General features: G+C 45.3%; 1 long non-coding RNA gene across 1 annotated transcript; it reads left to right on the forward strand.

The window, feature by feature from the left end:
* Positions 1 to 5,838: 5,838 nt before the first annotated feature.
* LOC308475473 lies at positions 5,839 to 9,991 on the forward strand. Its single transcript, XR_013985236.1, has 3 exons — positions 5,839 to 5,951; positions 8,306 to 8,409; positions 9,905 to 9,991. It is a non-coding gene; the product is annotated as an uncharacterized lncRNA (long non-coding RNA).
* The last annotated feature ends 2,873 nt before the right edge of the window (positions 9,992 to 12,864 follow it).

Here is a 12,864-nt window from a genome sequence, read left to right on the forward strand (position 1 = left end):
GAGCTCCCTTCTGATTCCTGGATCCAGTGTGGATTCAATTTTTGGAATAGCCAGGCCTGGTAATGGCCCACTGATTATGGGTCATTAAGATAACAAAGGGCTTGGCTCCATGCCAGAGGACAAATGGGTGGTCCCCACTCCTTCAACTGTCTATTAGTTGGAAAGACAACAGGCCACAGTTGAGGGTTGATTTGGAATCATAGAATTGTAGAGTTGGACGGGACCCCAAGGGAGGGTCTTCCCGAGGGAGTATGTTCCACTGCTGAGCAGCTCTTACTATCAGAAAGTTCTTCCTGATGTTTAGTCTGAATCTCCTTTCTTGAAACCTGAAGCCATTGGTTTGAGTCCTACCCTCCAGAGCAGGAGAAAACAAGCTGGTTCCCTCTTCCATGTGACAGCCCTTGAGATATTTGAAGATGGCTATCATTTCTCCCCGCACTCTCCTCTTTTCCAGGTTACACATACCCAGCTACTTCAACCATTCATCATAGGGCTTGTTTTCCAGACCCTTGATTATCTTGGTTGCCCTGGGCTCAACTGGGCTTGGCTGGAATTGTCCCCAAGCCCAGCTTAGCTGATGATACACCAGACTCACCCAGCTGAGCCAAAGCTGACTGATCCAAGGCCAACGTAACTCCCCCAAAAGGAATGTTCTGGATGTTTATTGGAGGTAGGGCTCTATTATATGACCTGGCAACCTGGCAGAGAATAGTCTTTTAAAGGCTTGATTTCCCTCTGCTGGGCTTAGGCAAAGCAACAGCAGCCTCGCTGTTGGGTCTGGTGTAACTTTATGCTGACTTTTTACACTAGGAGAGCCCTAGTTCTCCCCTGACCTCTTTCCAAAGGGAACCCAATGTGCCAGGAGCTGCACCTCTGGAATTTCTCAACTCAGAGAAGAGGGATGCATGTAATAACATTATTCATGTAGAGTGCTGAGCTGACATGAGAAGAGAAATACGTATCTGGGCCTGGCAAAATCTTGTTCCCCTTGTTTTAATATTGCAAGAGCAATGTGGAGATTTCCTATTTAGCCTTTAGATATAGCGTGTTCCAAGCAGCCTGTATTGGTTATTATTTATGCTTTAAAATTGAATTACAGAATTAATAGACAAAGGGAAACTAACCCATTGAATAAGCAATTTGATGCACTGGCTTACATGAAATTACACTCAAAATTAATTCAGATCCTCTCCAATATGATTGTTGTGAAATGGACTGAAAAATCTTTAAAGGCCGCGAACAAAAGAAATAGTTTCATTAGGAATCTGAATTGCAGCCGTTGCTGCAGATGTGCTTTTCATCCTATGAGCACATACGGAACAGCTACAGGGCAGAACGAACACTTGTGTAATGCTCATCGTCTCATATGAGGAGGTTAGCCTAGAGATCGCTAACAGAATTCCCAATACTCCACTAGACTATAGTTTTGCAGATGTGTCCTCAGAGGTAGTCCTCCAAGTCATTTTGTTGTTGTTTAGTCGTGTCCGACTCTTCGTGACCCCATGGACCAGAGCACCCCAGGCACTCCTGTCTTCCACTGCCTCCCGCAGTTTGGTCAAACTCATGCTGGTAGCTTCAAGAACACTGTCAACCATCACATCCTTTGTCGTCCCCTTCTCCTTGTGCCCTCAATCTTTCCCAACATCAGGGTCTTTTCCAGGGAGTCTTCTCTTCTCATGAGGTGGCCAAAGCATTGGAGCCTCAGCTTCAGGATCTGCCCTTCCAGTGAGCACTCAGGGCTGATTTCCTTAAGAATGGAGAGGTTTGATCTCCTTGCAGTCCATGGGACTCTCAAGAGTCTCCTCCAGCACCATAATTCAAAAGCATCAATTCTTCGGCGATCAGCCTTCTTTATGGTCCAGCTCTCACTTCCATACATCCAAGTCATTAAGGCCCTTAACTTTTTTGAAGCTGGGTCTCTGGCAGGTTCCCTATGTTGGCCAATCAAACGCCTCCCCTTTCCTGCTGATTGGCTCCTAGGGGTGATGGAGAGCAAGCAAGTGGGGAGACCTGCAAAGGAGGGAGAAGTGGAGGAGAGAGGAGTTTGGAGCAGGCGGAGATGAGGAAAAGTGGACAAGGAGGTTGGGGAGGAGAGGACTTGGGCTGCTGCTGCCATCCCTCTTCAGATGATGCTGAAGATCTGTGCTACTTTTGCACTTTCCTTTGAGGAACATTGGCCTGGAAGGGGAAGGATGAGAGGGAGAGAGACTGAGAGAGTGGGGGCAGAAACATAACTAAATGTTCTCTTCTTGTACATCCTCTAGCTTGTTGGTTGTTTAAGAAAAAAGGAGGTGGAAGATGATTGGTTTTGATCCAGTCCAAAGCCAGGAGCAGGGTGTGGCCAAAAAGTAGGTGTGGCCACCCCACACACTGAAAAGCTGTGGAATTCAGTTGTAATGTGATAAAATTCAACGTAAGATATAATAAAGCAATAAAAAATACACTTAAAAGCAAAATGGATATTTAATGTGATGGATGCAGGAGATTATGGGGGAAGATGGGCGACATCCTGGTGGGTGCATTGCGGCACTGACAGTTTTGTGAGAAACCTTCCCACTCCTCACCCCCTAGCTCAACTCTGGAGAGAATGAAGTATGTTTGTATTCAAGGGGGAAACACTTCCAAACTTGCTGCTCAGCAAAAATTATATGCGTCTCCAGCTTTGGTTCACTCTTTGTTTTCATGCCTAGCACCACAGGATCCCCGTTTTAGAGGATGTATCATAATGTAAATAATAATAGTTCAAAGAGAACTAACCAGGGCACCATAATAGATAAAAGGTAAAGGGACCCCTGACATTAGGTCTAGTCATGGCCGACTCTGGGGTTGCGGCTCTCATCTCACTTTATTGGCCGAGGGAGCTGGAGTACAGCTTCTGGGTCATGTGGCCAGCATGACTAAGGCGAACCAGAGCAGCGCACGGAAACACTGTTTACCTTCCCGCTGGAGAGGTACCTATTTATCTACTTGCACTTTGACATGCTTTCAAACTGCTAGGTGGGCAGGAGCAGGGACCAAACAACGGGAGCTCACCCCGTTGCGGGGATTCAAACCGCTGACCTTCTGATCGGCAAGCCCTAGGCTCTGTGCTTTAACCCACAGCGCCACCCGTGTCCCTTACCATAATAGATAGATCCAGTTAAATTCCTTGATATTTTAAGAATAGCTGGCTCATTAAGAGCTCCTTGCAGTCTTTGTCATCATGTTTGATTCAAATCAAATTAAGAGGCCGAACTAACAAGATCAAAGGTCCCCACTTTAGGACACAGTGCCGCCATTTCTGTTGTATCTCATTACGCCACCACCCTCACCCCATGTCATTTTTTATTAACTGGACACCATTCACAACTTACCGAAACAAGATGCAAATCAGTTTCAGAGCTGCCCCTGCAAACATTATTTTAGACTTTAACATCTATCCACATTTTCAAATGGCAAGCGTTCCCTTCTTCTATGCAAAATAAGATGCATCTATGTGAAAAATGACTACAAAATGTTGCTGAAAATGCAGTCTGCAGCTGCTCCCCACCCCACCCCCTTCCCATACTTCTGATAGTATAAGATGATGCTTTTAAATGGCTTGCTGCCTTGTAAGCACAATCAAGTTGTAATGGGATTTTTTTTTTAAAGTTGCTTTGCAAAGGAAGGAAATGAAACAGCTCTATTAAGTTTGGCTTGGTCTCAAGCTTATTCACCTGATAATAAGCCCTACCGTACTCAACAGGACTTCTGAGTAAGGATGGGCAAATCTGCCCATTTCAGTTCCTCGTTTTTCCAAAGGAAGGAAAGTTTTGCTGATCTTATCTGCGTGTTTAATGTTGATGGTTTTCAGTAGATTTGGTTTTAATTGTTTTGTGGATTGTAGCTGTGTTTTTTATCTGTAGTTTTATTTGTTCGCGAGCTCTCTGATTAAGTGCTTTAAGTGCTGTAAGTGGTTGATTAAGCAGTTAGTGAACTCTTTGATTAAGTGGTTTATAACTCTCCTGAATTACGTACAATATAAGCCATGGTACGGTACCCATTTTATTAGTATCATAGAATAGTGAGAGAGCCGGGGGGGGGGTGTAGGCAGACTTCACTGGGCAACCTTGGCCCAGTCTCTTTCTAAGCCTAGTCCACCTAAGAAAGGGGTCATGCACCAAGACAGACTTCTCTCTTAAGTTCTCAGGTTCTCAGGCTCATTTCCTATCTGCTATTAAAAATTAAACAGCAGTTACTAGGAATGATGTATTAAAGAAATCAAATGCCCTACTATATTTGTATGCTTGAGGCAGAAATCCCTGCCGGGGCAGAATGTATGCAGTCTCTCTCAATGTTATCTTTAAAGAAGGTCACTTGTCATTGTGTGTTGTGTTGTTGTTTAAAAGAGTCTCTGTGCAAATACCAGAAGATTCTTCTTCTTCTTCTTCTTCTTCTTCTTCTTCTTCTTCTTCTTCTTCTTCTTCTTCTTCTTCCTCCTCTTCCTCTTCCTCTTCCTCTTCTTCTTCTTCTGTCCTATACCCGGAGGTCTCAGGGCAGTTCACAGAATAAAATAAAAATATAGAACCACAAAATACATAATAAAAATAAAAACAACAACCCACTAGCCACCCCCCCAAACAAAAAAACACATTTTAAAAGGGCATAGTATGTAAAGCAGATCAAATTGTGCCTCTGTGTGTAGTAGAGCAGAGCTGGGTGATGTCATGAAGAGGTGACAGCCTTGTTTAGGAGTAAGTTGTAATAAAGCACTTGGAAAAGTCAGAGTCTGCCTCAACTCTGCTAGCAACACACAATGCTTCCAGTTTTCCACAATGCTTAGATGATAGATAGATAGATGATATAGATAGATAGATAGACAGTCCCAAGCAACCCAGAAGTTTTGTTTATCATATTTCATCATCAATCATATTGTGCAGACTGATGCAAAAGAGGACAAGGCTCCTGTATCTTTAGTTGTGTAGAAGAGACATTTTCTTTTCTGCACAATAATTAAATGTGCAATAGCCTTTTCTTCTTTTGCATCTTGGCACTATAGTAGGCACCAGAACTTTGTTTTGCTTCTTGTTGTTGTTGTTTAGTCGTTTAGTCGTGTCCGACTCTTCGTGACCCCATGGACCAGAGCATGCCAGGCACTCCTGTCTTCCACTGCCTCCCACACTTTGGTCAAACTCATGCTGGTAGCTTCGAGAACACTATCCAACCATCTCGTCCTCTGTTGTCCCCTTCTCCTTGTGCCCTCCATCTTTCCCAACATCAGGGTCTTTTCCAGGGAGTCTTCTCTTCTCATGAGGTAGCCAAAGTATTGGAGCCTCAGCTTCACGATCTGTCCTTCCAGTGAGCACTCAGGGATGATTTCCTTAAGAATGGAGAGGTTTGATCTCTTAGTTTTGCTTCTTAGCTAAATCCTTTTAGGTACCACGTCGGCTAAAAGAAAGCGTATCTCCCAACATCATTTCAAATGAGCTGCGGCGAATAACATGGTCTTAAATGTTGCGTTTGAAATCTGCCAAAAGGGTTATTTGTTTGCTTACAACATAAACTGTTCCTCATGATGGTAATTTCCAAGTCAGAGGCAGAAATGCAAGCAAAGCTGATGGGAAGGTATAGCAAATGGCCAGCCTTATGCTTGCAGAAGGCACATTTCTGGTATATACTTAACAGCTTCCGAAGGAGCATTCAGTTTTGCTCTGGCTCCCTCTCTCTAGAGAATCAGACTGCAAGCAACAGCAATGTATAATTAAAGGATGGGAACTTAAGTGAATGGTAGTCAATTGTGGTTACATAATGAGATGCTCTTGTGTCACATGACATCACAATGAAACAAATGCTCTTGAAGTCTTAAGAGTACGTGCGAGGCCTCTGGGGAGACATTGATTTCTCTCTTTACCATTGCAGTATGTGCACACTAGTAAGCCAGCCGTTTGAGGATGAATATGTTAACTGAGCACCAAGAAGAGTGGAAAGTAAAGGTGACACCGAGAGTTGGTGATTGATTATGTTCAGCATGCAGAGGGCTGTAAAACTGCAGTTGGATACTCCAGGTTTGGGGGAGCGCTTGGTCATGATGACAATGATAGAATTCGTTACCTGCCCTGAGAAAGTCTCAGGGCAGGTGAAACTGATCTAAAATCCAACATAAAAAAGAGCTGAAACAGACCGCAGTCACAGGACTGGGGTGTCCTGAGGGGGACCACTTTTTCCTCACTTCTGCTGCACGGATACTGTCCTTTCTCTCCTGGGCCCAATCCAAAGAGCTGCCCAAAGGGAGAAGGCAACTTCCTGGGTGTTTCCAAGCCCGATTCAAAGCGCTGGTACTGACCTCTAAAGCCATTAGTGGTTTGGGTTCACGTTATTATCTAAAGGGAAGCTACACCAGCAACCTTTTGGCCCCAGTGGCCAAAGTCATGTGCACGGCGCAGAATGGCTATTTTAGGGTTGCAGTGGCGGACTTGGGGTTCTCTAAATTTCAGCAGTGTCTTGTGCAGCACTAAAATTCATTGTCTCCTGCTTCTTGCACTCCGTTCTACAGCATTGTTGCGGCACCCAGCGCAGCTGCACAAGTCACGCTACACTAAAACCGCCTCTGGTGGTTGTCGTATGTTAAAGAGCAGAAAAGGAGAAAGGACCACCAAATGGTGGTCATGCTCCCACTCAGCCCCCTCCTCATCAATGGAGAAGAAAAGGCACCTATACCAGTCACTGCTGCCTTACTGCACCTCTTCCCTACTCCAAACGGAATGGAGTGTGGGTGTCTAATTCCGGCATCCAATGAAATGTGAGCAAGTTTAAGAGTGTGTGTTCCATGGAGGAAAGGCCAAGTCAGTGCAAACTGGAAGTGAGCAGGAACAGGAGTCTCTTGTGCACTGTGGATTTCTGAGGGTTGTTTTTTGTTTTTGTTTACTAAGACCTTGGCAACCCCTGGACTATACCCATTTGAACATGTCTGCAGTATGAAATTGTCTGAGCACTGAACCAGTACGGGTGGTTAAATGCACAAGAGACAGGAACTTTTGGGTAGTGGCCCCAGCTTGATGAAACTCCCTCGCAACAAGAGCAGTAGCAGACAGTGTGTTGGGGAGGTGGTGCTCCCCTGACCTCGCAGTTCAGCCACTGCTGCTTACAGGGAAGTAGAAGGACAGGGGGGGAGGCTGCTGCCATTCATCATTTATTAAATTTACTACATGCTGCCCTTCATCCGAGGATCACTGGGTGGTTTACGGTATAAAAATGCAAATATACATAACACAGTTTAAAAGGCCATAATCAGTTAAAGGCCTGTGGAATATACTCAGAGTGGAGAGTGGATTTCATGCTCTTTATTCAGCTCATAGTGGTGAGGAGGAATGGAAGTTCCCCCAGAATGTCTGCTTTATATACATTATTTACACAATGGGCCCCACATGATTGGCTAATTCTGGGATTCTCCTATAGGCCAATTAGGTTGCGGATTCACTTCCACCTGGAGCTGGATTGGGTGGCTCCTGTGGACCAATCAGACTGCTGCATTTTGGATCCTATTCAACTCAGTACATAACAGCCTGGTTGAAGAGGAACATGTTCGCCTGGTGCCCAAAGAGATGTAGTGAAGGCACCAGGTGAGTCTTCCCAGAGAGAGCATCCCACAAATGGGGAGCCACTGCAGAAAAGGCCCTTCTCGTGCTGCCTCCCTCCGGTGTGGTGCAAGCACAGCGACAGCAGCACAGGAAGGGCTCCGCTGGTGTGTTCACACTGCACCAACCTCCCTGCCGCCTGGCCACCTTTTCTCCTGGCACACAGCAGTGTCTCAGCTGTTGGGGGTGAGGTCAGGCGAGTGCTGCTTCCCCACAATGCTGTCCACTCCTGCCCAAGAGCTGCAATTGGCTCCCTCTCCGTTTCCTTTCAAGAAGGCCCTGAAGATGTTTTTCTTTCAGGCTGCTTTAATTAGGAGTGGATTGTTCTTTTTCTTTTTAAACATGCGTTGCTTTCCAAAGGCTGCGAGTTAGGATTTTATAATGGGGTTGCTCAGCTGAGAGCAGATGGCTGTGCTGCTCCTTCTGTTTAATCATATGAATTGCGAATGTTGGTGTTTGTTTTTAAAAGTTCTCCTTTTATATTTGTAGGCCACTTTGGGGAAATATTTATATTTGGAAAGGCCACGAGGGGGTGTCTTAAATAAATAAAATAAACAGACTTCAGGATGAGTGGATGCTACTGCTTTCCCTCTTCATCCTTGCTGGTACTCCCTTCCTTTGAGGGGGCAGGTGGACAGGCAGCGACAGCAAGACGGAGAGCAGCTTATGCTAACACCTGCCTTTTCACGTGCGTTTTACTCTCGTGCATTTAGCGCATTACTTGGCTGGGAATTTGCACTGCAAAATTCAGAGGACTACAATTTTCAAAGGAGGATTGCGTTTCGGTTCTCAGATTGTTTTGGAAATTGAGAATTAGGTGAGTTTGCTTTTAACTGTGCACCAAATTGAATTTCTCCCCCACCTGCAGTAGCAAGTGTGTTTTTCATTATTCTTCCTCTGGCTGGAGGAGCACCATCGTTTCCTCTGAGGTGGATGGATTGATGGGAGCTGCTCAGCATCTTCCGCCTGCCATTCCTCCTTGAGATTGGCAGCAGCACGACACACAGAGCTGCCACTCTTGAAATTATGTCCCTTTCCACTGGAGAACTCCTGATATATTTTACGACTGCTTCTGCTGAGTTAGGGTCTGAGCCTTTCCCAACACCTGACCAGAAAAGAAGTGAGCCTACTCTGTTTTCTGACTGCCGGCTCAAACAACAGAACGGAAAGTTGCTAACATTTCAGGTTGCTTGCCAGAATTATAGGAGAGACCACAGCTCAGTGGCAGAGTGCATGTTTTGCATGCAGAAAATGTCAGGTTCGGTCTCTAGCTTATCCAGTTAAAAGGATATTCGGGAGCAAAAGAGCTCTCTCAGCCTCACACCTTGGAGAGATGCTGCCAGTCTGAGTAGGCGAGGCAAAATATGGCACTCTAGATGTTTTCTTGTACTAGTTGGCATCTGTTTGTCTCAAGAGACAATGGAGTGCACCTCCCGGGGGGGGGGTGTGTGTGTGAAATCAAACCTCTGTGTTAGCAGCACCAAAGTGACCTTCCCAGGGCAAAAGTCTGGGCAAGGTGTATGGAGGTCCTGGTCTGCCCAGACAACACAACCCCCCTCTTGGCCTTGCTGATGTGGTCTGAAAGAAAACAGAGCAAGTACATTTGGCACCAGCTTGGCTGCAGGAGTTGCTGGGAGGAGGCGTACAGGGCACCACCCAACTGCCTTAAGGATTTGTGTGTGGTTTACTCCTTAGCCTTTCTTTCTCTTGAATATATCCCGCAAGGCAGTGGATGTTTAGGATCAGAGATTTCCTTCTCCTAGATGGGTTACATCCCCATGTTGATGAGCCCCATCTTCCCCTCACTTCCCTCTACAGTATATGCAGAAACCACCTTCTTGACCTTTGGGCCCACTATTGGTCTTGTCCGCTCAATCCACCAGAGCTTGTCCCTAGATCATTGAGGGTTTGAGACCCACTGACTACCCTCACTTCATTTAAATGGCCAGTCGAAGCTGTTCCTGGGGTGTGGCTGCTGTTACATGCTGACAGCTTCCAGGAGCCACAGGTGAGAGGTGAGAATGGGGTGGAGACCAAAAGTGGACAAACTACCCCAGAAGGAGGACAACGTGTCCTCCATCTGCCCACCCCCTAAATCCCCATATACCCCCTATGACCCATGGGCCACAGTTCAGAGAAAGTGTGTCCACTTTGCTTGCAGAATGTCCTGGGTTCAATCCGTGGAACTTCCAGGTAGGGCTGGGAGAGTCCCTTGTTTGAAACTGTGGAATGACGCTGCCAGTCCTTGTGGAAAGTGTGGGGTGGGTAGACCAGTGGTCTGAGGTAATTTTTCTATATTCCTGTGCTTCCAGCTGCTGGAAGATGGGGGGAAGTGAATTGTACATAAACCACTTCAAGATCTTGGGACACCAAAGTGGTCTATAAATGGAAATAAGAACGATAGCTGTGAAGGCTGCTATCCATCCTCATTCATTCTCCCTGAGGAGAAGCTCAGTCCCCTCTATCTACCACCACCATCCATGAAGTAACAATAAACACCTTAGACTGTTTGATGCATGTTTTCCCTCCTTAAGGTTTTCAACAAAGACAAATAAGCAAATTATTCATCTTGCTTCCTCCATCCTATATACCTCACGATGCACTCTGCTTTGCAAAGCTCAGCATTCCTCTCAGAGCCTAATTTCAATTTAATGCAAATGAAGAGGCACCTAACGGTTCAGCAGAATTAATTAGGCTCCGGTTATTGGCAGAGCCATCAGCTGGGGCCTCACTGGGCAGATGCGCTTTGTCACAAATGTTGTCTCCAACCCACTCAGCTGGGCTTCTGAGCACAGCAGACAACACCTAATGGGAGTAGACAGTTTTAATTTATAACACTGGCCATTTTAAATGGCAGTTCTCCCATTCCCTGCCCAAGGGAACAGATCTATATAGGTCATAGAGGTGCCAAAATTGTATGGAATTTTACACACAAACACACCTAAATCCTGCATAATGTCCTACTCTTTTTATACGATTTCAGCAGCTAATGAGACTTTGCTGTTTATTATAGTCATCTGCTAACTGTCCAAAGATGCGGACATTTACCATCACTGAGGACAATAGGAGACCATACCGTAAATATTGCTATTCTAAACCCATTTTCCTAGGAGAAATCCCCATTGAATACTCACATCTCAGTAGACATAGTTAGGACTGCAGCCTAATGCCCAAAGAGCATGATGCTTAACTTGCAAAGATCTGTACTGTCAAAGGGGAACATGGTGGGGTATAGAATAGAAAAGACAAAAGGATGCAGTTCTTCAAACACCGCATGATCTATAGAATTTGTTACCAGAGGATGTAATAAAGGCTACCTTTTCTGATGGCTTTGAAAGGGGATTAGACAAATTCATGGAGGGTAAGGCTATCAATAGGGACACGAGTGGCGCTGTGGGTTAAACCACAAAGCCTAGGGCTTGCCGATCAGAAGGTTGGTGGTTCGAATCGGTGGTGAGCTCCCATTGCTTGGTCCCTGCTCCTGCCAACCTAGCAGTTTGAAAGCACATCAAAGTGCAAGTAGATAAATAGGTACCACTCCGACGGGAAGGTAAACGGAGTTTCCGTGCGCTGCTCTGGTTCGCCAGAAGCGGCTTAGTCATGCTGGCCACATGACCCGGAAGCTGTACGCCGGCTCCCTCGGCCAATAAAGCAAGATGAGCGCCGCAACCCCAGAGTCGTCCGCGACTGGACCTAATGAGGGGTCCCTTTACCTTTACCTAAGGCTATCAATGGCTGCTGCTGTTGGCTTCCATCTGTCTCGAGAGACAATGGAGTGCACCTCCAGGGGTGAAGTCAAACCACTGTGTTAGCAGCACCAATGTTAGCTCCCTGGGGTGCAAGCCTGGGCAGTGTTCATGAGGATCCTCATCCTGATGGATCATGTTCTACCTGAGAATTAAGGAGACAGTCTGCCTGCCCCCCCCCCCAAGTGTATGACTGTAATAAAGAATAATATGAGAAGCCAGGATTTTTGATTGCTCACATTCAAGATCCCAGGAAAAATATTTCCTCACTTCCTCGTTTTAATGGGTGATGCTGAGAAATGTTTGGCTCAATGCTACCAATTAAAAACGGGTACCTGAACATATAATAATATTAAGGGTTGGGGAGGGATATTGCAATTATATTATGGTTTGAAACTGTTAGTCGCTCTGGGTGTTCTAATAAGTTTAATAAACAAAATGTTTTTTTCCCCCTTTAAAATGACAGATAATCAATTTATAAAATCTTCACCAGATATACAGCCCTGGTTTTTGAATAGACAATGAATCACCCATGGCATCAGTGCTCTTCAGGATGTTTGCTAGCTAGGGGGTACCTTTCATTTATAGAGGCGGGATTGGGTACCACTTTTAACTGTTCTTCAGCTCTCTATTGATGGATGTTCCCATCACACAGGAGTCTTGCATTCTAATTTATTCTCAAGGAGTCAGCCATAGCACAGAAGGAATTTAGCACACTCACATCTGCAGCTGACTGAACAGCAATAGTCAGAAGGTTATACAATGTCTTCAGTGCTCTTCTTCCTTTATGGAGCTTTGTTGCAAACTACAAATACATGGCAGAAATTCAATATTGCCAAGAACGCAATTTCAGATTTTTCCAGGTCTCCAATCATCCTGCCTCCATTCTATATGGGAAAGGGGAAACTGGCAACCCAAACAGGGTTCAGGGCCAGCCCTACCATTAGACAAGTTGAGGTGGATGTCTCCAATGGGAGATGCTGGGAGCAGCAGAGTGTTGGAGTGTTGTTTGTGACAAGTGGCTGACTCCCCACACCCCTAAGCTTCCTGTGGGTGCAATGGAGAATCCTGTCCCCTCGCCACTGTCGAAGTGAGATTCAATAGCCGGTCGGGTCAGCTTTTGTACATGTGATTGTGCATGTGGGGGTACAATCTAGTCCTTTGCCTCAGGCAGTGCAGTGTCATGGTCCTCACCGAACCACTTTGTATACTTATAAAATATCTTATTGCTCCCCAGGATTCAAGCTAGAAACACATGTGCAGAAGCAGAGTTGAGGCCATTTTAAAAGGTATTCACATTTATCTTAACAATCAATGTAATACAGGAACGCTTGTAAGAGTACACACCAGAAGTGCACAGTATTTATTATATATGAATTGGAAAAACTTGCAAATACCAGGTAGGCCTAGGATTTAAATAGATGATGTTTAGAGAATAATATGTTTAAAGTTAAAATGGAAAGAAAGAAAGATGTTAAGTGACTAAGTTAATATTGCAAGAAAAATTGGTTTTGGAAAATGTTACA

Source organism: Podarcis pityusensis (assembly GCF_964106645.2).
Source record: "Podarcis pityusensis genome assembly, chromosome: 4".
NCBI lineage: Eukaryota > Metazoa > Chordata > Lepidosauria > Squamata > Lacertidae > Podarcis > Podarcis pityusensis.